Here is a 27,898-nt window from a genome sequence, read left to right on the forward strand (position 1 = left end):
AGTTCTTGGTTTGGGGCAGGCAGCGAGCTAGAGAGGATTCATATAATATCATTTATAGTTCTTTACACATAGTGGATTCTCAATAAAAAAGAAATGAATGAATGAAACTCATAAGTAGATTGGAGTGTGTGTGTGTGTGTGTGTGTGTGTGTGCAGATTCAATAGCTTTTTCCCCCAGTAGCTTCTTAACTGGTCTTCCCATTTCTGCCTTTGTCCCTCTATAACCAATTCTTTTTTTTTTTTTAATACAACATTTACAGCCTTTATTGATAAGATATAGCCATTAAGCCAAAATTCAGCCATCAATATCCACCCTCATTTCCCATTCACAATGAATGAGAATATATTTTACTTTAAATGGGACATAGAGCCAAAGTGCCAAATATTAACGTATAATCTTAAAGTCTTAAAATCACACTTGAAATATCAAAAGAAGCAATTCCAAAATCATGAAAGCTTGATGAAGTAACTACACAGAAAAAAAAAGACATTTAAACCATTTCACTTTAGGTGTATTTTAACTTCAGCCTTTAGAAAGCATACTTTATAAAGTCACTATTCATTTAAAATAAACACGTTTATAAAGAACATTAAATTTAAATTTCATAGTTGCTTATAAAATGGTACTTGAAAGGTTGACCTATATAGGAAATGAGTCCTGTCAAGAGAGATGGTAAACTATAAACATAAAATATACCACAATGTTAAAAAACTCATAGTGTTCTATAGGAAAATCAATAAAGATAAGTTAACCTTTCTGGGGAAAAATGTATTTAGCATTAAAAATTTAAATGTAAATTTTGTATATGAATTCAATAAGGAATATGTTTAAACTGTGCATTGTCACATAACCATCTATTTTGTGTAAAACAATAAAGTAATGTACTTTTTGAATATGTGTACACCAAAACCAAAAGATTATTTTTAATTTTTCCTTTATTGGCAACTTTGGATGCATTTTTAGGTTTTGGTTCCCAGAAGGCATTTTATACAAATCTTGAAGCTGCACCTATGTCCATCTTGGCAGCTTGTTTCTTGTCTGTCACTTCCTTGACTCTGGTCATGTATACTCTGATTCTTTTCAATTCCTGCTTTATGGAAGTTTCCTTAGGATTAACTCCCTGAGTTGCCAAATAAACCCAAAGCATTGAATTTAATGTGTAAACAGAAACTAAATTCACTTTTGCTTGCTCAAGTGGATGCAACTTCTGCAACTTGTTTCTAGAAACACATCATGGTCTTCATCGGGTCATCTATAGCACCAATGGAATTCACAAGTGTTGATAAATGCTCATGAATTTCTTCTGGATAGTCTTCATTAAGTTCTCCTGCTGTTATGACCAAAGTGGTACCAGTATGGTTGGTGAGGGCCCTCTTCTCATTGCAGCTTGGTGACTTCTTGTATTCTCACTTGAGGAAGGTCACCAATTCTAAAGAAGCAGTCAGACTGATCCTGTTACAAAGAAGTCAGATCACGCCCCTCTTTGGTTTAAACCCTTTATGGCTGCCCATCTCACTCAGAATAAAAGCCAAACTCCTAAAGCTATAAGGCGCTGCATAATCTGGCCTTTGTTACCTTTCTAACTTTATCTCATATGACCCTCACCCAGGTCACTCTCCTCTAGCCACACTGGCTTCCTTGCTGTTTATCATAGAAACCAGGCATGCTCTTCTCTCAAGGCATTTGCACTTGCTCTTCTATCTGCTTGAAATGCTCTTCCCACCCAAAATATAAAGACTCCCTCTCTCTTTTGAATCTTTGTTGAAATGTCAACTTCTCAATGAGCCTTGCTGACCCATTCTATTTAAAGTCACAGCCTGTCCCACTCCTTACCCCCATCCTTGGCTATCCCTCTTATCACCATCTAACACACTATATAATGACTTTTATATATTGTCTGCCTCCTCCCTAACATCTCCTTCACCCAATAGAATGAAAACTCTATGAGGGCAGGGATTTTAATATATTTTATTCACTAATTTATTTATTTTGCCCAAAACATACATAACACATACATAGGACCTCAAGAAATATTGGTTCAATGAATGACAAAATGAAGATAAGTGTGTGGTGTATGTGGTCTTTAATAAGATTGATAGGTGTGTTAATAAGACTTTTAAATGTTCAGAGCAAAGCCTCTCTCTGAGACTTTTGTTTTCCGTGTCTTCTTCAAAGTCTGGGGCAGAGCAGAGCACTTGAAGAAAGGAACGGAATCGAGGAGAGTCAGTGTTTATCTGGGTGGTTCAAATTTGACCAACTAAGTAATGGGAAATGGTTGATTTCATGTAGTATAACTCAGAAGTCTTGTCCAATACATTAAAGATTTTAAAAAAGTCTCTGTATACTTTTTTCTTTCCCTCAAACATTCACCAGTTTTCATTGATCTTGATCTGTTGTACTGAATTAATCTGTAAGTATTTTATGAAGTAAAAAAGGTAGAAAATATTGCCCTACTTTTAAACTTTTTTTTAATATCATAGACTTTAGCTCATGGTATTTTGGGAGTTTTCAAAAACTTCTTCCCAACTTATTCCCTTTATGTAAATATAATATAGTCCTAAGAAACTGAAAGGATACACATGCTTTATATATGCATTTATTCAACAACACACTTCATTATGACCATATTTATTTAAGAAATAGTTATATAGAATTTACTATGTTCTGGGCACAATATTAATTGCTCAAATTCAGCAATGAACAAAGCAAAGCTCCTATATTGCATGCTTCATAATAAATTATGTAGAATTTGGAGTTTTATACTTATAAGGGGATGTGGAAGATATAGTAAAATCCACTAATTTTACAACCAAATAAACTTATACCAGAGATCTTGAGTGATTTTCCACAAGGTCACCCAGTTAATGTCAGAACATGAGCTAGAAGCTGTTTCGATGATTTCTACTACTTCTTTGGATCACCCGTTCTTGCTATGAATAGAGGAGGAGAATACTAAACATCTTTTCGTGAGTACCCTGGGATCTCCTGCGTTTCCTAGGGCATAACAAAAAGGTTAAATTTCACATATTCATGTTTAGGGCTGTTGTGTAATTTGTTGTTATTTTTATTATGGTTTTTATCCATCTGTCCTACAATCTGTTCATGTAGCCCAGGCCAGTTACCATGATAAAAACCTTTGTTGTGTGTTCTGAGTTATATTAGTTGTCTACTGTCTGATTAACATTGAGCCTAATTTATTCCAGGATCAGTTGGCTGTCCCTTGTAAAGTTGGTTATTTCTTTAGAGTCAGTAATTTACATTGCTATTAAAATGCCGAGAATATGAGATAGTCCTTCAGCCTTGAGAATGAGGCAATTCAAGGTGAAAGTAGTCAAGGAGCAGCCTTTTTAATTCAGGTGTCCTGACCAATCCTCCTGGAAAATGAATGAAAAAGAGAACTCTGGGGGACTTAATTTTTAATAAACTAACACATTACTAATCATCTTGGGTACATCCTTTCAGTTCTGCCAGAAACTCTGAGAAATAGATTTGGCAGAAGGAAGAAGCAGACTGAGTGATGTCATGCCTCAGCATTACACTGTAGGAAGCAAGTGAAACATAAGAGCGCTAATATTTCAGCATTTAATATAATCCTAAGGGTAAATAAGAGGTGCAGGAAAATGGATGGTTACGTCCCTTGAAGGCAGTGGATGATTTAATTTTATAGCCTATTTCAGTCCACCTTTAAGCATATTTTATTAGGAAAAATTTGAGACATGCATTGACCTTTATTAATGCATAACATAATGAAACAAGTAGTACTTCCTTCCTAAAACCCTATTACAGCAACATTAGTAAATGTTACACAAAAAGACCTGTGTATGTGGGTATATTGTCACTCAGAATGAATTAAAGGCATCAAAATAATCTTTTGCAAGATATTAATTGGTGTTACAAACTAAATCAAATGAGAGGTGACTTTGTCAAGCATCAATCTCTAGATTCTCATTTTTCTTGTTGCCCTTGATCCCCCCCCCCCCCCCCCCGTGTACCTAAATGCAGTACATGAGTGAAACTACAACTTAGAGGAAGACTGGATCTAACCACTGCGAGCTGTCTTTCAGTGAGACCGTGGGGCATTTCTAGGACCATGGTCCTCCCTGGACATTATCAGGTTTCTCTCTGGGAACTGACACATAAATCACTTTCTGTGACTTTATTTTTTTAAATATGTTTTTATTGATTTTTAGAGAGAGAAAAAAGGAGAGGGAGAGAGAAAGGGAGAAATATGAGAAACATTGTTTGGCTGCCCTCTGCATGCCCCCTACTGGGGATGAAGCCAGAAACCTGGGCCTGTGCCCTGAATGGGAATCGAACCTGTGACCTCTTGGTGCATGGGAGAAAGGTCAACCAACTGAGCCACACTGGCCAGGGCGCTGTGACTTTCTTATTCAAAGAAGCTAAAGGAGTTTAGAAACCAGAAAGTAGTTATTTAGTGCCTGATCTTTAATGATACAGAAAAGCATTAGAGTGATTTGATATTAATTTTTTAAAGTTATAACTTTGTTTAGAAAAATAACAGTGACCATAAAATAAGAAGTGACCAGCACATAAGCCTTTGGAAGACAGTTTTCTCTTGCCAACCTCTCTCTCTAGGGTGAACTCACAGACAGATGCTCATGCTAGTGCTCTAGAGACATCCTGTTTATTTCCTTGTAGAAATAAAGAAGCAAAATCATTAATGAGATGATGCTAGAGAATGCCAGTGGCATTCTTTTCTTTTTCTTTCTTTTAAATTTATCTTTATTGTTGAGAGTATTACAGGTATCCCATTCCCCCCCAAATGACCCCCTCCACTTTGCTCCCACCCCCTTCCCAGGCCTTTACCCCGTTATTAACTGTGTCCATGGGTTATGCATATAACTTCTTGGGTTAATCTCTTCCCACCCTCCACCCCCCTTCCCTCTTTCCTCTGAAATAGGATTGTCTGTTGCATGCCTCAATGTCTCTGGATCTATTTAGTTCATCAGATTCTTTTGTTCATTAGCTTCTTCTTAAAGAAGACCCTTCAACTTTTCCTGTAGTGCTGGTCTGGTGGTGATGAACTCCTTTAGCTTTTTCTTATCTGTGAAGCTCTTTATCTGACCTTCAATTCTAAATGATAGCTTTGCTGGGTAGAGCAATCTTGGTTGTAGTTCCATGTTTTTCATCACTTTGAATATTTCTTGCCACTCCCTTCTGGCCTGCAAGGTTTCTGTTGAGAAATCAGCTGACAGTCATATGGGTGCTCCCTTGTAGGTAACTAACTGCTTTTCTCTTGCTGCTTTTAAGATTCTCTCTTTGTCTTTAACCTTTGGCATTTTAATTATGATGTGTCTTGCTGTGGGCCTCTTTGGGTTCCTCTTGTTTGAGACCCTCTGTGCTTCCTGGACTTGTAAGTCGATTTCTTTTCCCAGGTAGGGGAAGTTTTCTGTAATTATTTCTTCAAATAGGTTTTCAATTCCTTGGTCTCTTTCTTCCCCTTCTGGCACCCCAATAATACGAATGTTGGGCCTCTTGAAGTTGTCCCAGAGGCTCCTCATACTATTTTCATATTTCTGGATTCTGTTTTCTTTTTGCTCTTCTGGTTGGGTGTTTTTTGTTTCCTCATGTTCCAAATTGCTGATTTGATTCTCAGCATCCTCTACTCTACTGTTGATTCCATGTAAATTATTCTTCATTTCAGTTCCTGTAGCCTTCATTTCAAATTGGTACTTTATTATGTTATCGATTTTCTCAGTTATTTCCCTAATAGTCTGCTTAAACATCATTATAAACAAAATTCTGAACTCTCTGTTAGCTTGCTTGGATCTATTTCATTTAGTTCCTCTTCTAGAGATTTCTTCTGTTTTTTCCTTTGTGACATGTTTTTTTGCCTCCACATTTTGGCTGTTTCCAGGTGTTTGTTTCTATGTATTAGGTAGAGCTGCTATGTCTCCTGGAATTGGTAGAGTGGCTTTGTGTAGTAGGTGTCCTGTAGGGTCCAGTGGCTCAGCCTCCCCAGTCACCTGAGCTGGGCCTTCTAGGTGCTCCCCTGTGTGGGCTGTGTGCACTGTCCTGTTGTAGTTGAGCCTTGGTTGCTGTTGGTGTCCCTGGGAGGAACTGACCCTCAGGCCAATCAGCTGTGAGGACCAGCTGCAACTACAGCCAGAGAGCTGCTGTGCTGGAGACACCCTTATGGATTAGGATTTACTTCAGTGGAGCTTTGGTGTTTACCAAGTGTGCCCCTTGAGTGTCACTCGTGGATGTGGTAGGGTTGTAATCCAGCGTGGTGGAGTCTGAGCACCAGGTGCACTGTCTGTGGGGCCTCCCTGGAGGTGCAAAGTCAGCCTGTGCCAGTGCCTTGCCCAGGGCCACCCAGCATGAGCTACATAGCAAACTGTAGATGGCTGCTATTTGTGCTGGGCTTGGAGGTGCCCAGGAGAGGCCAAGCTATGAGCCAATGCAGCTGCTGCTAGTGCCAGGCCTGGGGCCGCTTATCAAGCCTTATGGGGCCCGCTGCTGCTTGTTTGAGAGGTTTTAGGAAAGTCCTAAGCATGATGCTTGAGAGGCCACTTGTATAGAAAAGCCACTGGATGAGCCTGCAGGTGGGAGGGGCGGGGCCTCTGGGAATCACGGGGCGGGGCCAAAGGTGTGAGTCAGGTGCTGGCGATTCAAACATGGCGCCTGCCTGCCGGCTGTGTGCCGGGAGGACTCGCCAAAGGAGCCATGGTCTCTGCCAGCCCTTCTGCCCGGGAGGAAGCCGCCCCTCCAGCTCTTGCTCGGATTTCAGGCAGGTTAGTCCCTCCCCGAGTGTCCCGGGTCCTTTCAGGCTGCTGCCCGGCGCTGGGCTCAGAGGGAGCGTCCGAGTGAGTCCGTGCCGGGCCCTTTAGAGGAGCTGCTGGGGCTCCCGCAGCCTCCGCGACCCTCAGGGACAGTCCCCGCTGGTTGCACAGACCGGAGTTGTGGGGATGTCTCTTCCCAGCCCTGGAGCCCTGGGCTGGGGGCCTGCTGTGGGGCTGGGACCCCTCCCTCCTCCAGGAAACCCCCACCACTGAGATACCCTTCGGGGTTTCAACTGCGGCACCGGGTGTGGGCCCGTGGCAGAGTCTCCTATTCAGCCCCGATCCGCCCGCGTCTCCGCCCCTCCTCCCGGTCTCGGTGCTGCTTCAGTTCCCTGGTTGTGAGACTTCTGTTCAGCTGGATGTCAGGAGGCTGAGTGACAGTGGTTCTGTGTTTTAGCTGTAATTTTGGTGTGGTTGCGGGAGGCGGCGGGGGCAGCTGTTCCCTACGCGCCATCTTGTTTCTCTGCCAGTGGCATTCTTAGAATGGGAAAGTCAGCATTTCTAAATGGCCTGGCGTATAGTTACAAGTTTTCTTTTATATGAATTTATCTGGTAGTTTTTGTTTGTCACTTTGCCATTTCTCTTTAATGTATGTACTTGGAGCGGGGAAGGCTGGCCGTAGGATTAGAGAGAGTAATTAGTCCAACAGAGGCCTGAGTGGAGCAGCAGCCAGGGTTTTAGCAGGCATTCAGACACTGTCTCTTTCATTGTGCATGTTTGGACAAGTTACTGAATTTCTCTAAGCTTCAATTTTTTTAGTTGTCTAAGGGAAATGATAGTAACTTTTTACTTTTTCAAGGTTGTTTTGTGAATAATGTGTGATAGTAAATATAAAGTCTTTAAAAAAATTCTTGGTAAAATAATAGCAAATCAAAGATTTATTAGACTAGTCCTTGAGGAAACTAAGTTTATCATCATATTCCAATTAGTTTCAATGAAGAAATATTTGTTATTTTGCCTACTATATGCCAAGCACTGTGTTCAACCTCAGGATATAACAGCAGACAATACAGAAAAAGAGAGCTCTTGGACCAGATGGCAGTAATGGTAAAGACTGAAGGAAGGTTGCTATGGGAGGTGTCCTGATTTTTACAGTTCCCGAATGGCTCACTCTCTTCCTCATTCCAAGAAGAGGCCAGGAGTCTTTTATTGACCTCATGGTTGAAGTAATTGTATATGCCCAGTCCAACATTGGGTTTGACACCCTTGTAATAAAACTATTATTGAAATTCTATGATACTTTGATATCTACTAAATGTTAGGAAATCTATTTCTCAGCTTGTGTAATTAATGTATCAAGATATAGAATTTCCAAGTAATCATTTTGTGGCATATTGATACTATTATAATAGTCTTTTTTGAATCACTATGGAAATTTGAGATACAGACTGAACATCTCTACAGAATGATATTCATGAATACAATTAATATTTAACAAGACTATGTCATTCACATATAAAACCAGATGACTCCAAGACACCAAATTCTTGATCTTGTGAGTTTGACTCCAAAGCTGAATTGTGGTGACATATTTTCTTTTCTTTTTTACTTTTTCATTTCTTTATTTTTATTTTCCATCACCATTTATCCCCTCTATGTTCTCTTTTCATATTTTGTATTTAGATTATTTTGATCTCACAGGCTGCCTTCTTAAGGATTTCATGGGAGTCTACCAGGAACATTGTACTTATATCTACTGCTATTTATGGGGTTTCAGTAACTGGGATTGTTTTAGAGTTAAGGCCCTGACTTGGGGCAAACAAAAAGCAATAATGTCAACCATGAAACGAATATGAAGAATATACTACTATCACTTTTGATCAATAAAGTAAGAAAAAAAATCATTGCCTTTACTTAGTTCTAAGCATGAATAGTTTGAAGTGATAGTAAGAACTTCCTTTGACTTGGCCCATATAATATGGATATAATTTTCATCTTGCTCTGTGCATTAGAACTTACATTCATCCTTCAAAAATCCAGGTAGAGCCCAGCCGGATGTGGCTCAGCAGTTGAGCGTTGACCTAGGATCCAGGTGATCAGAGTTCGATTCCTGGTCAGGGCACATGCCCGGGTTGCGGGCTCGATCAATGACTCTCTCATCATTGATGTTTCTGTCTCTCTCTTTCCCTCTCCTTTCCTCTCTCTGAAATCAATAAAGATATATATATAAAATCCAGGTAGCAATTATTTTCCCATTAAAAAAAATCAGAACTTCTGATCCTCAAGAAATATTTTTTTTTACCATACTATCCTGAAAAAATTCCAGCAGAACATAAAAAACCATGGAAGTTTCCATTAATTTATCAAGTATATCATAAGCAGATGTAAAATTTTAGATAATTTTTTAATATTAACAATTTTTTAAAATCAGAAGTTAATGCATAAACATACTGAGTCTCCCTTTTATTCCAGAGTCATTCCTCCCTTTTCTCCTACTCTTCCCACCTCTACCATCAACCAGCTACTCCCAGAGGCAACTCATTACCAGTTTTTGTGTGGCTCTTTCTAGGATGTCTGGTCTGGGCTAATGGCGAGGACATGCGTAGGCAACCCAGCTGAGCTGTATCTACAAATTGCACCAGCCCGAGCTGCAGACCTACGAGTGAAGCTGCTTCTGATTCCGACCCCAAACTGCGAACTCACCCCCAGTTATTCTAGTCTTTCTAGAAACAACAAACCTGTATTCCTGACTACAAGTTTCATGAACATAATGAAATGGCTATCTTACACAGCTAAGTATTAGAGTGGTTTGTTATGCTGCAGCAGGAACTGGATAGTATGTTTTAATATTTATTAAGGCTAGACCTTAATCATTATTCTTTTTCAAAAATTTTTTGATTAGTTTTGTTAGGAATGTTTCCTGAAGCTCCTGTTGTATCACCATTACCACTAAATATATGTATATAAATATTATATGTGTAATTTTCTTAGGTTGTCTTAAAAAATATACTACATGAAAAAGGAGATGTGTACTGACAGTCCCCTACTTTTAATCTGGATTTCCTTCCTTTGGTTTGGTGGGGTGAAGGGAGAACAGCTACTTTAAGTCTATTAAACTCTACCCTTTCTCCTGAGAAAATCTCTACTCCGATAGGGAGCTATGCCCAACACTACCCGTGTTTGTAACACAGTATTGAATAAGAATCTGAAGCTTCAGTATGATGCATTTTGCTTCCAAACTTCCCATGAGTGGGAGATGGTTGGGAGAAGTGGATTCTCTAGTCTTATAGGGAGGAGTGGCCTTGGTACTCCAATTTTGAGTGTACTTTTCAATATTCTCACCAGGGAAGGCTTTGAAGACCTGCTGGGCTCTTTAATTAGAGAACCTGTTAAAGCAAGTGTGTCTTGCAAGGGTAGAAAACTAAAATTTCCAGGATCATTCCAGAAAAATCCATATTGAGAAAGGAATTACATTATTACTTATCAAGGAACTTGCTGTGCTCTTGGAATAGCTGGTTGATGGTGTTTAGTTTTTTCCCCCCTGACTCCACCTTTTTTTCCTGCCTCCTACCAGAATCTGGAAAGAGCTACATTGAGTTTGAATGTCAGTTGCTCATGCAGCAACAACCACAATAACAACCTCCCCACCAGAACAAAGAAACATTCATGGCCCTAGTTAACTGCTTTGATGACCATTAGGGGCACACAAATTTACTGCCTCTTATCAGTGGACAATCATCTACCTTTACCTCAGGCTTCCACAAGTAGTTTGTTTTTTCAAAGATATGTAATTAAGAAATTGGAATAATAAAAATAAATCAGAATAATATTGAGCTCTGTATATCATATTGAATTAATTGTAACTCAGTAAATTCACATGCTGATGATCTGGTCTAACCATATAATTTTACATATGAGGAAATTGAAACTAAGAAGAGTAAAGGACTTACTTAAGGTGACAGAGATAATGTTAGGTTCAGGCCTGAAATGCAGACATCCCAATGTGAATCTAGTCTCCCTTCTTCCTCCCTCCCTCCCTCCCTCCCTCCCTCCCTCCCTCCCTCCCTCCCTCCCTCCCTTCCATCACTTTTTCTTTTTACCTCTCTATAATACCATGCTGCCTCCTCAGGTGTCTAACAGGCTTAAAAAATGGGGACTCTTAGGTTAAGTTCTTTCTTAGCACAACTGAACGTTCACAGGCCTTTGTGGATTTTAGTACCACTCTAAAATCAAAGCATGGTAATTTTTAAGAGATTATTCCAAGAAAAGCAGATGCCAATACACAGTTAAAAATGAGCAAAGTTGAGTGAGAAGAATTTAACACTAATACATCTGTCAACCAGATGCTTGCCTCTCCGATTCTGGAAACGTAACCCACCAGTGTACCTTATGATGGCCCCACCTTAGGGGGCGATGAGGTGAGTGGTGGCAATAGTATGGGCATGACAGCCTGTAAACTAAATTGCTCTTTTTCCTTAGGAGATCTCTCTTGGCACACAGGGCCCATGTCTTATTTGTGTGTGAATCCTGAGTACTTACGGAAGTGCAATGAACTTGAAAAATTATGTGGGAGTGAGATTGAGAAGGATCTTGACATAAGCCAAGAAATTTTGGTCTTCTCCATTTGCCCTCTCCATTTAAGTTTATTTGTATTCTGCTAACTTTACTCTTTATTCCCATATTTAGTGCCTTGTAACACTCACTAGGAGTTGATTGATTAGAAAGAATGAGGGTGAATAAGAAATGAAACATCTACCACTTGGCTAGACTTAGCTAGAGCATGAGGCAAATGAGGTAATGGATATGAGTTTAGTCTGGATTAGAGCCAGATGGTAACTCAAAAATATTGTCCCATGACCCTATAACCTCCCCTTAAACCTAGGGAGCTGCTTTGCATATGTTGGTGCATCAGAGAAAAATTCTGCCATTATTAACAGCCCAGAGAAGGGAGATGGTGGCTACTAGCACAATTGTGTATCAAAGCCAAATCCATTTATTTTCTCTTCCACAACTTAGATAACATTACTTCTCATAGAGTATTTGTGAGGATTAACTGAATTAATGTGTGAGAAAGCATCTAAAATCACCCCACACCTGCCAGAACGGCTGCCATCAACAACTCAAACGACAATTGCTGGCGAGGGTGTGGAGAAAAGGGAATGTACCCTGCTGGTGGAAATGCAGACTGGTGCAGCCACTATGGAAAACAGCATGGAAGTTCCTCAAAAAATTAAAAATTGAACTGCCTTTTGACCCAGTGATCCCACTTCTAGGGATATAGTCTAAGAATCCCGAAATACCAGTCAGAAAGAATATATGCACCCCTATGTTCATAGCAGCACAATTTACAATAGCTAAGATCTGGAAACAGCCCAAGTGCCTATCAGTAGATGAGTGGATAAAAAAGCTGTGGGACATTCACATCATGGAATACTACACAGCTGTAAAAAGAAGGATCCCTTATGCTTTGAGACAGCATGGAGGGACCTGGGGATTAATATGCTAAGTGAAATAAAACAGTCCGAGAAAGACAAGTATCACGTGATCTCACTCATGTGGAATCTAATAAACAAAATAAATTTGAACAAAATAGATCCAGAGACATAGAAGCATGAAACAGGCTGACAAATCTCAAGGGAAGTGATGGGAAGGAGGAGATTAACCAAAGAACTTATATGCATATATGCATAACCCATGACTTAGACAATATTGGGTGAAGGCCTGGGGAGGGGGAAAGATGTGGGGTGGAGGGGGTCAATGGGGAAGAATGTGTAAGACTTTCAACAATGGAGATAAATGAAAAAAATAATAATTAGAAAAATCTTCACTAACTGCCTTTGAAAAGTAGCAAGTTTGCCATAATGCTGACATTTGGGCAGATACTTTTATTTTATTTTTTTCTAAAAATATGTCTTTATTGATTTCAGACAGAGGAAGGGAGAGAGAGAGAGAAAGACAGAAACATCAATGATGAGAGAGTCATTGACTGGCTGCCTCCTGCACACCCCCTCCTGGGGATTGAGACCAAAACCTGGGCATATGCCCTGACTGGGAATCGAACCTCGATTTCCTAGATCATAGGTCGATGCTCAACCACTGAGCCACGCTGGCTGGGCAGGCAGAGACATTTTAGAATAGATTCAAGAATCAGAAGAGTTGTTGGACTACAAGGACTTTAAAGCTCCATCCCATCATGCGATGCTATTATTTTAGCTCTTTTGTTTCAAAGATAAAATAAAGTATAGACTGAGAAATAATTTTCCATACGGCCATCTCTTACTCATCTTTTGGGATTCAGCTAAAACATCATTTCTTGAAAGAGGACTTCTCAAATATTCCATCCCTAATCCATGCTCTCTCTCAGATAGCACACCACTGCTCTTATCACAAGTTGTACCACTGTATTTATTTAATTTTTTATTATTTATTCAATGCCATTACTTTAAACTAGATTACAGACTATATGAGGGTAAAAACCAAGTCTGTTTTACACATGATATATAACCACCCTATCTTATTTGCAATATATACAAATATAGAATCATGTTGTACACCTGAAACTAATATATGCCAATTAACATAAAAATAAATGAAAACAATTTAAAAGTAGTCAACTGTTTTCCATTTATATGTGACATATCCTAGTCAGGAAAGGTATGATTTGTCAACAAACACAATGTTAAATTGTCATATATTTGGAAAAATAACTAAAAATTAAAGTGTACATTAAATATAACCTATGCGTTACAGAACCCAAAATAGAAAAACTTTGTTTTTATTTGATTTATCTTATTTAAAATCTTACACTTTGTTTTATTAAAAAATGCTTGAATTATCCATTCATTTATTACAATTTAATTTTTATTGGAAAGATTAATTAATATAAAGTTTTACATCTGGCTGTGTTTTTATTTCTATCATTATTCTTGTCAGCTTCAATACTAACAAAAATGATTAGTTCAACATGATGACTTCTGAGGTCCATAATTTTCTAAATTATATCTTTTATTCTATCTCAGCCACCCCTACTGGAGCTATCCTACACCAGTGTTTTAGAGACTGCAGATTGTGATGTATTAGATTGAAATTAATTGAGTAAGTAGAATTTTAAAATGGGAATAGAATAGAATTTAAAATATCAGAGTGTATTTAAGGATAAGCATTGTTTTGTGAAAATCTGTATACGTGTACTAAATATCTACGTAACATTTCTTTCTTTTTGAGGATCTATAAAGTTTGTAAAATAGTACCGTCGACGTTGTCATCAATAACGGCAGCACCTCTGAAACCTGTTTTAAGCGCCTTCTCTTTTTCTACTACAGTTCTTCTAGCTCCTTTACGGCAACAGGTCCACCCGAACACGTTACCCCCTAGACCTCAGATTCATTGACTCCAACATTTTCTTACTGTCCAGTGTTTTCTGCTTCTCACTTTTGCCCTTGCCCAGGTTAGACTCCGTGATCTGTCACATTCATTATTATGGGCCTCAAGCCCCTGGTTACCCCCTTTCCTTCCATCTCACTTAATTGGCAGAACCAGTTACCTGCCTGCTTCACACTGTACCCGATCAGCCTGGAGCATAGCTGCCCTTCTGGAGACACACTTTTCAAACTGGCCTCACTTTGCCTTCATGACCACAAGTCTCAGGTAAGGTCTTGCCCCTCCAACCTCTCATTGCCTCTAACCACCCAGCCATCCTACTAGAATCCCCTACCCTGCCTTCCCGCGCTGAGGCGCTTTCAACCCCTTCCCTCTCCACTAACTTCCAGTATCAGCTACTTCCTCTCTAGTTCCCTGTGGTGAGTTTACTCATATCCCAGGGAAATAGGAAACCACCATAATACAATTAAGTTATCTCTCCATCAAATTTTCACTGTACTTTCATTTTCACCTGTGCACTATTCCCCCCTCCTGTGACTATAGACTGCTCTCACTGTTGTGACCTAAAGCCTAACCTGCAACTTGCTGCTTGACTTAGATCCGGTGACTTTTCCATACTTGCCCTTTATTTCTCTGCTTCGTAGTCTAGCTGGGACAAACACTGTTTTTTGTTTTGTTTTTTCGCCCTTTATGCTTCGTGTCTTGCTGGGTAAAACAGCAAGAGGACTGAGTAAGCTGGGGAAGCATGAGTGATGCTGCTGTGGGCAGCCAGGTGCAACCCAGGGTCATTCTGTGCCTACTGAGGCTCCACAGGGAGACATGGTAAAGGCTGGAGGGGGAATTGCAACACACTTCTACTCTTTTTTTTTTTAAGTATATCTTTATTGATTTCAGAGAGAGGAAAGGAGAGGGAGAGAGAGATAGAAACATCAATGATGAGAGAGTCATTGGGGATTGAACCCACAACCTGGGCATGTGCCCTGACCGGGAACCAAACCCCAATCGCTGGGATCCTAGGTTGATGCTCAACCGCTGAGTCACGCCGGCCGGGCCACACTTCTACTCTTAAGTGTTCTGAAAACAGCCCCTGCACCTGTATTCTGATTATATAACATGCTTTCCTAGGAAAGTCGTCTGGCATTTGTGGGAAAGCATAGCAAGACTCTCCTCCTTGTCCTACAGCTCCCATTGTGTCTATAAAATACAGTCCGCCCTTCTACTCCTTCCCACAGTTGTTTTCCTGATGGAGAACAAGGACAGGGTTTAAAGGTCTTTTCTCACTGGGACCTTGAAGTACTCGTCTGTAGAGTTTATGGGAAAGAAGATCCTCTGTTTTCAGTCTTTTCTGATGCATGTATTTCCGTTTCCTGACCTTTCCAAAAATGACCTTTTAGAAGCAGTAACTATTGGGAATGGGAAATAATACGGGCAACTCAAAATTTGTAACATATTCTGTTACAAAACTGACCTCAGAGTAATCCCTCAAAAGACTTATTATTATTATTTTTAAAAAATAGATCTTTATTGATTTCAGAGAGAGGAAAAGAGAGGGAGAGAGAGACAGACAGAAACATCAAAAACATCAATGATGAGAGAGTCATTGGGGATCCAGCCCACAGCCTGGGCATGTGCCCTGACGGGGAATCAAACTTCAATCTACTGGATCCTAGGTCGATGCTCAACCACTGTGCCACACCCGGCCAGGCTCAAAAGACTTCTTAATGGCAGATTCATCTACTTAGGCAAGTCCATGGTTTCCAGAAATCCTTGCAAAGCGTTGCTGAGAAAATCTGCATTCTATCCCATCTCCTCCAGGATGTGTTAATGATGGTTTAGGTTTGCATTTTAAAACCCTTTTAAAGTGCTTTCTTATCTGTGTTTGCCTTTCATTCTGGAAATGCCTTATGAGTCAGAGAAGAAGATAACATTGAAATTAGTGGATCAAATTTGACCAGGTTGCTCATGAGAACAGGATCTGGTGGTAGAACCCAAATTTGAGTATTCTTACATGATTGCATGACTATGTTGTGCAAAGTTCTGTTAATGTTCATCTTCTTTTTTAAGTGCCCTTATGACCCCAAGGAGAATGATCTTAAGTCAAAAGAATCAACCAACGAATGAATAAATAAGAGGAACAACAAATCAATGTTTCTCTCTCTCTCTCTCTCTCTCTCTCTCAAAGCAACTAAAGGATATTAAAAAGTTATTATGGTTAGATAATATTGAATGAATTGAGTGAGGAGGGAGATGTCCCAGAGTGTTTTCTAATGAGAAGATATAATAAATGGAGACTGGGAAAGCAAAGAGAGCTTACAGGTGATCAAGGAGCTAAAATAGGTTAACTAAGGCTGGTGTGAAGTGGGGGAAGCTGAGTGGCAGACCAGGACTCAGGGAACAGGGACAGGAACCGGGAATCTTATAAGGTATGTGTAAGATGTGTGTCTGATGTACCTTGAGAAAGAAAATGTTGAATGATCTAATTGAATTACCTCACGTTAACATTAAGAATGATTTAATTCAATTATCTCACTTTAACTTTGAGGAAACTAGAGTCCAAGAGGTTAGGTAACTTACTAAAGGCCACAAATTAAATTCAAAGCTGAGCTGGGACAAAAATTTAGATCAGATTTATGATCAAGTGCTGATTTTCTTATGCTAGTTGATTGGTTTAATTTAGTGGTCCTCAATATTTTCTATTATTGCCAGGTTATTAGAATAATCTGGGTGTTAAAAAAAATAATAGAAGGCTGAGCTCAGTCCCAGAGATTTGATTAAATTGGTTTGGGATGGAGCCTAGGGGATAGCATATTTTAAATGCTTGCTAGGAGATTCTTTTTAAATTTAATCTAATTTTTCAATTACATTTGACATTCAATATTATTTTGTATTAGTTTCAGTATACAGCATAGTGGTTAGACAATCATATACTTTACAAAATGTTCCTTTCAATATTTTCAGTACCCATCTGGCACCATACATAGTTATTACAATATTATTCACTATATTCCCTATGCTGTACTTTACGTCTTGTGACTATTTTGTAACTATCAATTTGTACTTCTTAATCCCGTCACTATTTTCATCCAGTCCCTTAAACCCCTTCCTAACTGACAATCAGTTTGTTCTCTGCATCTAGTAGTCTATTTCTGATTTGTCTGTTGGTTTATTTTGTTCTTTAGATTCCACGTATAAGTGAAATCATATGTTATTTGTCTTTCTCTGACTGACTTATTTTGCTTAGCATAACACCTTTAGGTCCATTCCTGGGTTGCAAGTGATAAGATTACATTCTTTTCTATGGCTGAGTAATATTCCATGTATATATGTACCACCACTTTTTTACCTACTCATTTATTGGTGGGCACTTGAGTTGCTTTAATCACTTAGCTATTGTAAATAATGCTGCAATGAACATAGGGTGCATACATTCTTTTGAATTAGTATTTTGAGTTTCTTTGGATATATACCCAGAAGTGGAATTTGTGGGTCATAAGCTAGTTGCATTTTTAGTTTTTTGCAGAACCTCCATACTGTTTTCCATAGGAGCTGCACCAATCTGCATTCCCACCATTAGTGCACAAGGGCTCCCTTTTCTCCACACTTCACCAACACTTGTTCGTTGATTTACTGATAGCAATTCTGACGGGTGTGAGGTGATATCTCATTATGGTTTTAATTTGCATTCCTTTGATGATTAGTAACATTGAACATCTTTATGTGTGTCTCTTGGCCATCTGTATGTCCTTTTTGGAGAAGTGTCTATTCAGGTTCTCTGCCCATTTTGAAATTGGATTGTTTGTATTTTTGGTGTTGAGTTGTATGTGTTCTTTATAAATTTTCAATATTAATACCTTATTGGATGTATCATTGGTGCATATCTTCCTCCATTTAGTAGGTTGTCTTTCCTTTTTGCTGTGCAAAACTTTTAGTTTGATGTAATCTTATTTGTTTATTTTTTCTTTTGTTTCCCTTGCCTGGGGAGATATATCAGAAAAAATATTGCTATGAGAGACATCTGAGATTTTACTTTCTATCTCCTCTTCTAGGAGTTTTATGGTTTCAAGCCTAACATTTAAGTCTTTAATCCATTTTGAGTTTATTTTTGTATATGGTGTCAGAAGGTGGTATTCCCTGTGTTGCTATCAAATGTCTTTTCAGGCTGGCTATATAGTTTCTACTCTAGGCATTTAGCTCCCAGCCACCCACCTTTTTTTTTTTTTTTTGAGAATTTTTATGAGTTTATTTGAGTCAAACTGATGATAATTGCTGGGAAACAAAATCTCTATGGATTAAAAAAATGCTCCAGAGAATGGCAGTTTTACAGCTTAGGTACATGAAATTCACTGGCGGTAGATTAGGCAGGTGGAAGAAAGTAAAATGGGAAATCTCTAGAATTGGGTAAAAAATAAAACTGAGAGACACATACTTCTTTTACATCGGTGGATATAGGATAGTTAACATTTGCAGCACAGAGAGATGGTATTTGGGCAACAAGAGAACAATGAGGGGATCTGTGAGCTCAGGCTGTGGTGGGAGGTTGTGCCCTGAGGGGTCTTGAAAAGGGGGGCTACTCTGGCATTCCAAAGGTATGTTCTGTTAGATGCAAAAAGGCAATAGACAGATTCACTTGTATCTTCCTTGACAACAATCAATCTACCCTAAGTGAGCCACCCACCTTTTGGGTGTGGCCCATTCTATTTCCCCTCCCCTCGCAGGTGGTCATTATTTATAGAAACCATCATTTTGGTTTGCTTTACTTATATGAAAGTTGTTTTACTTAACACAAAAGCTGAAATGACTGAATAGCTTTAAGCCTCTGATCTCTTTTCTCTTAGGGTAAACTTATACATGATAGAGCGAGTAAAGAGCCTTTGCAGGCTCTCTACCTTGTATCAGCTGGCACTGTAGCCCCTCAGGCATTTCCCTGGAAGCTGTTGGAAAAAAATACTAAAGGATTCTTATAGAAAATAAGGTTAGAGTAAAAAAATGATAGCATCTGAAAAATTCAAAATAATTGTGTGTTTTTGCTTTTCATAGATTAAGAATTTATCTTATACACAGTGCCTGTTATGTATCTCTCATCCTTAAAATATCTGTTTCTATATCCCCTCTCCAACCATCACTTAACACGATGAATATTTCCCCTACACAGGACTTGACTTATCTACTTCATTTATTATGGCAATTGAAGTGTTTTCCTACTTAAGATTAATAGGAGTTAACATGTCTCCTCTTTTAAAATCAAGTTGGATAACTCTGGGAGTGTTAAGGGAAGGTATCAGTTGTTTTAGGCTCCTTTTGAATTAGCTAAATGATATAAAATGGTTACACAGGTGTGCTTTGTGCCAACTACTGTTATAAATCCATTTTATATATGAACTTGTTTAATCCTTGCAACAAGCAAAAGAGATTGATGCTATAGTTACCAGATATGGAACCCGAGGCCCAGAGATGTTTGGAACCTTGTCCAAGTTCAGATGACGAATGAGTTGTAGAGCTTTGATGTCAGCTTACACTCTTAATCACAACACTACACAGCCTCTCTCAGTCAGGGTATTTCCCCCCCAACATCTAACCAACAGGCTAAACTAAAGGCTTTGGCTCTAATTAGAGAAGTAGAAGGATTTAGGTAATTTTGGAGCATAGGCCCTAAGATGGGAAGAAGCTTAGGGATAAAAGTTTGGATCAGGTGATGATGGTTACCAGGGGGGCCCAAGAAAAAGGGTGCTCATTGGAGGAAATAAGATGAAGTAGATAAAAAACTTGCTTTAAAAAAAAATCTTCTATCTATGATATAGAGAATAACTCTTTTTCTTGCAGCCACTCTTACTTCTTTGTCAAAGCTTCTTTCTTCCTTCACCTCACATTTTCCTTTGACTTAGGACCCAGGAGGATGCTCTGTAGCGTGTTGTGTCTAACTCCAGGCTACCTCAGCCTAACCACAGAAGTTCTTCCTGTCATTCGGCTCAGCTCGCCAAACTAGAAAACTGTAGCTTGCATTCAATAGTTCTTTTGCCAGCCACTTTTGTCTATGTATAAAATTCTCTAAGACACCTCAGGGGAGAAGAGGTGGCTAGTGAGGACGGGATTTGGAGGTGCTTGGGTCCTTTAGCCAAATTGTAATCACTATTGTAACAGTTGATAAAGTTTGCATTTAGCCAAACCTGAGTTCAACTTTGAGTTTTGCACTTATTATGTGACTTTGGATTTGGCAGCTTTGAAGATTAAGTAGATAAAGAAAATCCCTATTTAAAAAAGTTGCCCAGGCCAGCCCGCGTGGCTTAGTGGTTGAGCATCGACCTACAATCCAGGAGATCACTGTTCAGTTCCCAGTCAGGGCACATCCAGGGTTTCGGGCTCAATCCCAGCAGGGGGCATGCAGGAGGCAGCTGATCAATGACTCTCTCATCATTGATGTTTCCATCTCTCTCTCCCTCTCCCTTCCTCTCTCTGAAATCAATAAAAATATATTAAAAAAAGAAAGTTGTCCAGATCCTTTAGAGAAAAACATCTTTCATCCTGTATCCCTCTTACTTCCTTGCATTCTCTTTCTTCTTTCACCCCTCTCTGCCTCATATATCCTTGCCTCTAAGGATCCAGACCCAGAAACATGCCCTTTAGCCTGTATCTTCATCTATAAAATAACCTTATGGGATTATTGTGATCAAATGATACAATAGGTACATCTGGCACCTAATAAATGTTCAATAAGTAGCAATTCTATTATGACATTATATATACACATACGACATTTTATATATACATCTATTATATATTTATAATAGTGTGTGCATGTATAAATGTGTATATAGAGACTCACATACACATAAAGTCAAATGAAAGAAAATGTGAATATAATCTGTAAATATGACTTTGTTACTTGAAATGATTACATTCTGTTAAACATTTGTCAGGTTGGTTTTGGGTTTTTTTTGGGCCATATATAAATTATTTTTAAACCTTCAAAAATCTTCTCTTGTAACTTTGAATAGAAGAAAACAGAGCCCTGGGGACATTGGCAGGGGAATTTTTATTGGGGGAAGGAAAGGGTCTCTGTTGTGGGAATCCCCACCAGGCCACCAGGGGGCAGCAACAGATGTTCAGATAAATGCAAAAGCCAACTGTTCAGAAAGGAAAGGCAAGCATCCACAGTTGGATCTATCTAGAATAGATCTTAGTCCCACACAACTCATTGCCCAGGGTTTTCACAGCTGTCTTCTGGGCCTTCTGTGAGCAGTGGTTGGTATTTAGAGATCCAACGAACCATTGCCTTATTCTATTCATTCATTATATTTATGTAAAAATTATGAAGTGAAAATACTCTCTTGAATCAGACCTTACTCTTTTTACTTTTATTTATCAAATCTCTTCCTTAAAATAACCACATTACCAGGTGTAAAGGCAGTAAATATCTTCAATTACCTGGTCTTGAGGTAGGGTACATGTTTTTCTGGAGACATTCAAATGACCAATTTCCCACCAAATTTAAAATAAATAAATAAAAGCTGAAAACACTCTTTAGACTCAGGGAGAACCAACCTTGACATGCAGCCCTTGTGTTTTCCAAGGCTTTCAGAGCTAATGTGGCAGCTGGCCTTAAAAAACATGCTCTCTTGCTGTTGGTAGGAGATGGTCGTTTGTGCTCCTTACAAATGGTTCTTGGAAGATTGCTTTCCCATCTGGCCCAGCTCCAAGTCAGTGGAGGGCACCACTGCACCTAAATATTTCTCAGTTCAGGTCCCTAACTTATTAGCATTAATTCGTTGCTATGCAACTGATGGTTCCCTGTCATTTACCCAAGGTCTGATAGCATATCCCCAGGCAATCACATACCTGATAACATGTAAGGGTTTTCTTGTTGTAGCCTGATACCAGGTAATAGATTTCAGCCTCCCCCCAGGTAATAGATTTCAGCCTCCCCCAGCAGCCAGATGTTAAATGGCCTTATTTAAGATTATTATAGATGGGTAGAGGCCAATATTGCACAGATTTTTTGTCCTAAGAAAACGTGGTAATGATGCTAATTAGGAAGTATCTTGGAAGCACTTCTTGGAAATTATCATAAGGAGATAGGTGATATGCATTAAAGTTATTACCAATGCAATGGATTTTTTTGGCTGATAATAGAATGTAATAGGGGTGCAACCTTTGGATAATGGATCTTCAAATTCACTGCTAATCAGTATTTACAAGTTGCTATCATTAGAGAAGTCTATTTTCGTGTCCTTGGTTCTGTAGGAAAGATAAAATTATAGTTACTCCAGGAAAAAGTGATAATGACACTTAGATTGCACGTACATTAGAAGAGAAGCAGCACCATTTCTATCTTCCTAGGAGAGAAGCTACTGAACAAACATCTAATGCTGTAGTATAACTTCTAGTGTCAATACTATTTACATCTAAGCTATTTAACCTGCAATATGCATATTTTGAATTCTAAAAAAAAAGATTCTTATAAAAAGTTACTACTCTGCATCTACCATTAAAAAAAAAAAAAAAAAAGCAAGTGTATTTATATATGGCCATAGTTAAAAGTCAAGGGATGGCAGGTCTAACACTGTGGTGATTTAAGGTGTAAGGGGCCTGGTGGTTCCAGACACTGGGGTAGCTTATTGCGCTGGATTAAAAACAATTTTCTAGTAAAACAACTTTATGCGCCAGTAAAACAACTTTCTACTGAAACAACTTTTGCCAAGTCTTCCCTGTTGCTAAGCATGCTGCATCACTATCCAAGCGGCAGTTGATATCTGCTTAGGGAGGAAGGAAACATTTCATTGCATTCTTCAAGGATTCAGGTAACGATTGAATAGAAGACAGAGGAAGTAAAAAAATGGGTTTTGGGTTTAAATCAGCAGAAATTTAAGTCATAATGAGCGTAAAACTCCCATCTCTGTCCCTGGTTTTAATTCAGCCAGGAAGGCACTTTCACTCTCCCTAATGAGTGTTGCTGTTGGTGGCATCTTAAGAGACTTAAGCAGAGATGTTAATAAATAAGGAATACAGTAAGATGTGCACAGATGGGGAAATTCAATCATATTTCCCCCACCCTCTCCCAAATGTGGAATAGCTAAGTGGACTTTGAGTCATTGAATTTAGAAACAAACTATTTGTCACACTAAAAGTTTGGTTTTGTATTTATCATTAAAGAAGAACCAGCAAAACCAAGCATTTTATTGCACCCTTTTTTGTACCAATTCTGTCCATCATAATTCTTCCACTAGGGCTTTACCTTAAGTAAGCTGTTAACATTTGATAGGACTCCATTTCCCTATCTGTAAAGTGAGGGTGCTAACAACCTGTCTCTTTTAGCTCTAACTTTTATGTGCCCTCTGTAGATAATATTTTATTCCACTTAAGTCTCTTAGGGTATTTCTTCAAATTTTTAGAGAAAATAAAATATATAAATAAAATAATAAAATATTAGTTTATAAATAAATAATAAAATATAATTATTAAAGAAATAAATAAGTACTTTGAAGATATTTCTTGGCAAATTTAGAAAACTCAAGGATAGGGGATATAAATTTAATTTATTTGGATATGTGTAACTGATATGTTTTTAATGAATAAATCAGTTTACCAATTTATAAGATATGCTGTATTTCTTGTTCTTATATATGATATACAACCATAGATTCTTCTAAGCAGACAAAAAAGGGAAGAATTAGATTTAAGCTAAGGGCGTTTTATTCCCCAGGAACAGTATGGGGAGCAAAAAGCTAAAAGCAAGACTGAAATAATTTGAGAAAATTTCTTGAAAGCGTTATAAGATATTTTGAATATTTGAATTGTGGCTAAAAAAAATCGCAAACAGAAACTAAATTTTGGAACATAATCCTGGGAAACAGATTCTATAACTAAATGAGGGTTAAATTTAAAAATGCCTTGGCAATTCAAGAATAGGTATAGAAACACGTAAGTTATAAAAAGGTTTTAGATTAGGGAAAACAGATGCATATAATGATGATTCTGGTACAGCTCTTGGGGAGATAAACTGGGTATGTTGTATTAGCAATTGTTTCTGCTTATGATTTTTATAAAGAAGGCAACCCTATTAGAAAGAATATACTCTTCCCCTTAGGAAGTCACACCTGACTAGTGTCTTTAAATCAAAGGCTCTTAAACTGTGGTTCATGGATGCTCTAACTGATATATCAATAGGTCAGGAAAAGCCACATAAATCCCCTGAAATTATATATGAAGGAACATATGCATTTTTTATGAAGAAAAAAGTCACTAGTTTCAGTAGGTTGATAAAGATATTTGTGATTCTTCAAAGTTCAAGAAACTGTTCCAAATGATTATTTGGAAAGTTCCAATCTTTAGAGTCTAAGGATGTTTTTTGATTTGAATGTCCCCCAAATGTTGGTAAGTGGAAGAAATGTCAGAACACTTAAAATCACAAACTTAAGGAAATTTAGCCTGCCCCAAGGTGTAAGAAGATAGCAGGGGAAAAACAGACTGGCAATTGGTACTCAAAAGACACAACTCAAGAAAGAATGGTGCAAAGGGCCAACGTAACAAAACAATGAGATCTTTTCCTGGACTAGTGAGCAGTGTTCTGGAACTCAGGTTTGACTTCACTATGGCCCTTCAGCTACTCATTTCAGCCGAGTCTGCTTGCTTGTCTGTGAAACGGGGACACTACTGTATTGTTGGTCTGACTTCACTAGAATGAGAAATTCCACCCGGCAGATTTTCAGACAACTGGAGCATACTTCTTTCAGCTCTAAATGATATATGTTTTAGTGAGTGGGATGAAATGCTTTCTAAATATTTTATCTTCTAAAGTCAACTAAACTAAATAATAATGAGAACAATAGCTAATATTTAATGGATGCTCACTGTGTCCCAGGTACTTTTCTAAGTATTTTACCTATTTGATGTCACTTAACCCTAGCAATAACCCCATACGATAGGTCTTATTATTATCCCCACATATGAAAAAATTGAGACATGGTGATAAACTAACTTTACTTAAGGCAGTATAATCAGGAAAGCATTGGATCTGAGATTAAAATTCAGGACCTAGCTCCAGAGCTGAGCTCTCAATCACAATGCCAAAATGAATGCCAACTCATTTCTCTGTGATCCCTTGAGGCTTCCACGATCTCAGTACTACTGAGGAGTATGGCATTATTTATGACAAAATTAAATAGCTCAGATCACTGTGTAGTTCGAATTATTCTTTTTCTTTATAGCATTTCAGCATCCTTCTCAGTGTCTGACTTCATCTGTAATATCTCATTACTTGGCACTTTGCCCGACTATAGCTGTGTCGCCTGTCCTTACTGCCACTCTTCTCATTAGCATCTTTAGGAAGCTGGCAAATTGGACAGCCATGACTATTAGATTTTTAACTAAAGTTTAAATAAAAAAGCTCTAAGTGAGCATCTGAGGCCACCTCTATGAGAAAGGTGCTTCGTAGACCCTTTTAAATACACAAAGACCTTCTAAGGGCCTTCTAAAGGACTGCCTCACAGATCCTTCCTATTAAACAGCATGATTTCTAAGAATCATAAGGATGTTATTTTACAGAAACTTCACAGGGAACCCAAGGAAGAGAGGAATTACCACAAAGATTTTTGGGTATAATTTTTCTATAGTACGGTAAGTTATAAATTCATATTTTAAGAGTCCATAATATTAAAGAATTATACCAGCTTGGACTGAACTGGTCAGTAGTATAAGAAGAGACCTTTGAATGCCTGATGTTTATAGACTAAGAAAACTCTTCAAGTTAGCTGAAAATATAAAATAGTCTTTATGGAGGAAAAAAACAAAAAGAAAAATATGACCCAGGGAGCAGAACTAAGACCCAAGAGTTTGAAATCCAGAACTGCAGAAAATTAGTCTAAGGGAGCAATGCTGGTCTTTAATTAGGGAATCGACAGCAGGATGATGCCTGTAGAGACAGTTGTTATACACCAGTGCCTGCTTGTGTGTCTTCATTACTCTTATTTTTGAAGGAGCCATCTAGAGTTGTTTTCTTATGACTGTCTCATTTGTATATGGAGGGCACGTGGGGCAGATAACTTGTCTCTATAGGTCACAGGTCTTCAGACAGAGAAGGAGAATACTAAACCATCTATATCTGAAGAGTCATACACAAATAATCTCACTTGCACACAGATCTATTTAATTTACATAGTCAACTCCTAGATCTTAAACCCGGTGCCATAATGGGATGAAATGTTTGAAGAGTTTTTGGAGAGGGTAAGCATAATTTGCAAGTGGGAGGGATATAATTTGTTGCTGCCAGAGGGCCAACTGTGGTATATTTTATTTTTCAAAGATGGCTACAATAATAGTTCTTGTCCCAAAACGTTCTTCTACAAACTTCCCACTTCCCCGTGAAGACGTGGAGTCTGTCGAATTGGGCCAGCTTGCGACTCACCTATAACCAACAGGATGTGGTAGAAATGAGGCCGCATGATTTCCATAGTGAGGTTGTAGAAGGCCAGGTACCTTCTTCCTCGTTCACAAAAATACTTTTTCTTGAAGGCTTTAGCTACCACATACATAGCCCAATTGTTTTAAGACCATCGTGCTACGTGGCAGCCTGAATTAACCCATGCTACAGACCACATGGAAAGGCCCTGAAACTACATGAAGAAAGAAAAGGGTCTGACCAGCCCTCAGCTCTTCTAGCCCCTCGTTGTCTTGGCACCAGTCAGAGTCTAACTGCAACTGCCTGAGAGACCACAAGCCAGGACCTCTCCAGAGCTTCCTGAACTCCAGAGCACAGACACTGTGAGAGAGGACAGTGGATGTTCTTTTAAGCGACTGACTCTTGGGGTGAGTTATTATGCAGCAATAGACAACTGGAACCTGGACAATAGCCTTTGGGGGAAACTTAAACCTATAAATATACAAGCAGCAATATAAAATAAAGAATGCAAAGTAGAGCTGGTAATCAAATTATGCATAGGCACGGTGTACTGGTTGATTGATTGGATATCAGTTCTGATTATTCAGTTTCTTTGCCATGCTATCCATAAAATATTTTCCGTATAATTCCTATGAATATTTATGGTTGTAATGTTCATAGTGACGGCCCCTTTCCCCAATCTTCCTGCCACACACACACACACACACACACACACAGAAGTGTATGATAAAATGAATATCAGTGGGAAATAGTTGAAAACATTAGTTAGTTTTATTCTTACTATAGAATATGAAATTACGGTTTCAGAGAATGAATTATTTTTATATCTTTTGTTCTTGAGGGATATACAAGATCTATAGTTAAGTAACAAAAGCAAGTTACAAATAAAAATGTGGATCATGTTTTATAAAAACAATTTAAAAAATTCTGTATTCTGTTGGAGCACGGAGAAGCTTGGGAGAATACATAATACTCTACTAACATGGCTAATTCCAGGAGGTGGGATTCAAAGGAAGATTAAAAAAAGATCATTATCTTTATATATTGTTGCCTTGTTTTACATGTTTCAGCGAACATGTATACTTTTGTAATAAATAATCTAATAAAGTGAAATTGGAAGGTGAAAAGCAATAAATTTAAGTTGGTTGTGCCTGGTGAGAATTAGGGAGACTAGGGAAGAGATTGCTTAGTTTTTCTTTAAATGTCTTTGCATTTTTTCAGGTTTTACAGCAATCATTGGTATTTTTATTATTAAATATATGCTTGTAAAAACAATTTAAATATAGACGTTTAAAATTTTCTTTTTTCCTTGTTAAAAAATGATTAATCTGTGTTAAATCAGTCTGGTAAATGATAAGTGACTGGTTATTGTGCTAAATGCGT

The 27,898-nt window shown here is 38.4% G+C and overlaps 1 pseudogene; it reads right to left on the bottom strand.

The window, feature by feature from the left end:
- Nucleotides 1-398: 398 nt before the first annotated feature.
- On the bottom strand, nucleotides 399-26,648 carry LOC107540090 (nuclear nucleic acid-binding protein C1D pseudogene; annotated as a pseudogene).
- Nucleotides 26,649-27,898: the final 1,250 nt, after the last annotated feature.

The sequence above is a fragment of the Miniopterus natalensis genome, chromosome 9, assembly GCF_054644295.1.
Source record: "Miniopterus natalensis isolate mMinNat1 chromosome 9, mMinNat1.hap1, whole genome shotgun sequence".
NCBI lineage: Eukaryota > Metazoa > Chordata > Mammalia > Chiroptera > Miniopteridae > Miniopterus > Miniopterus natalensis.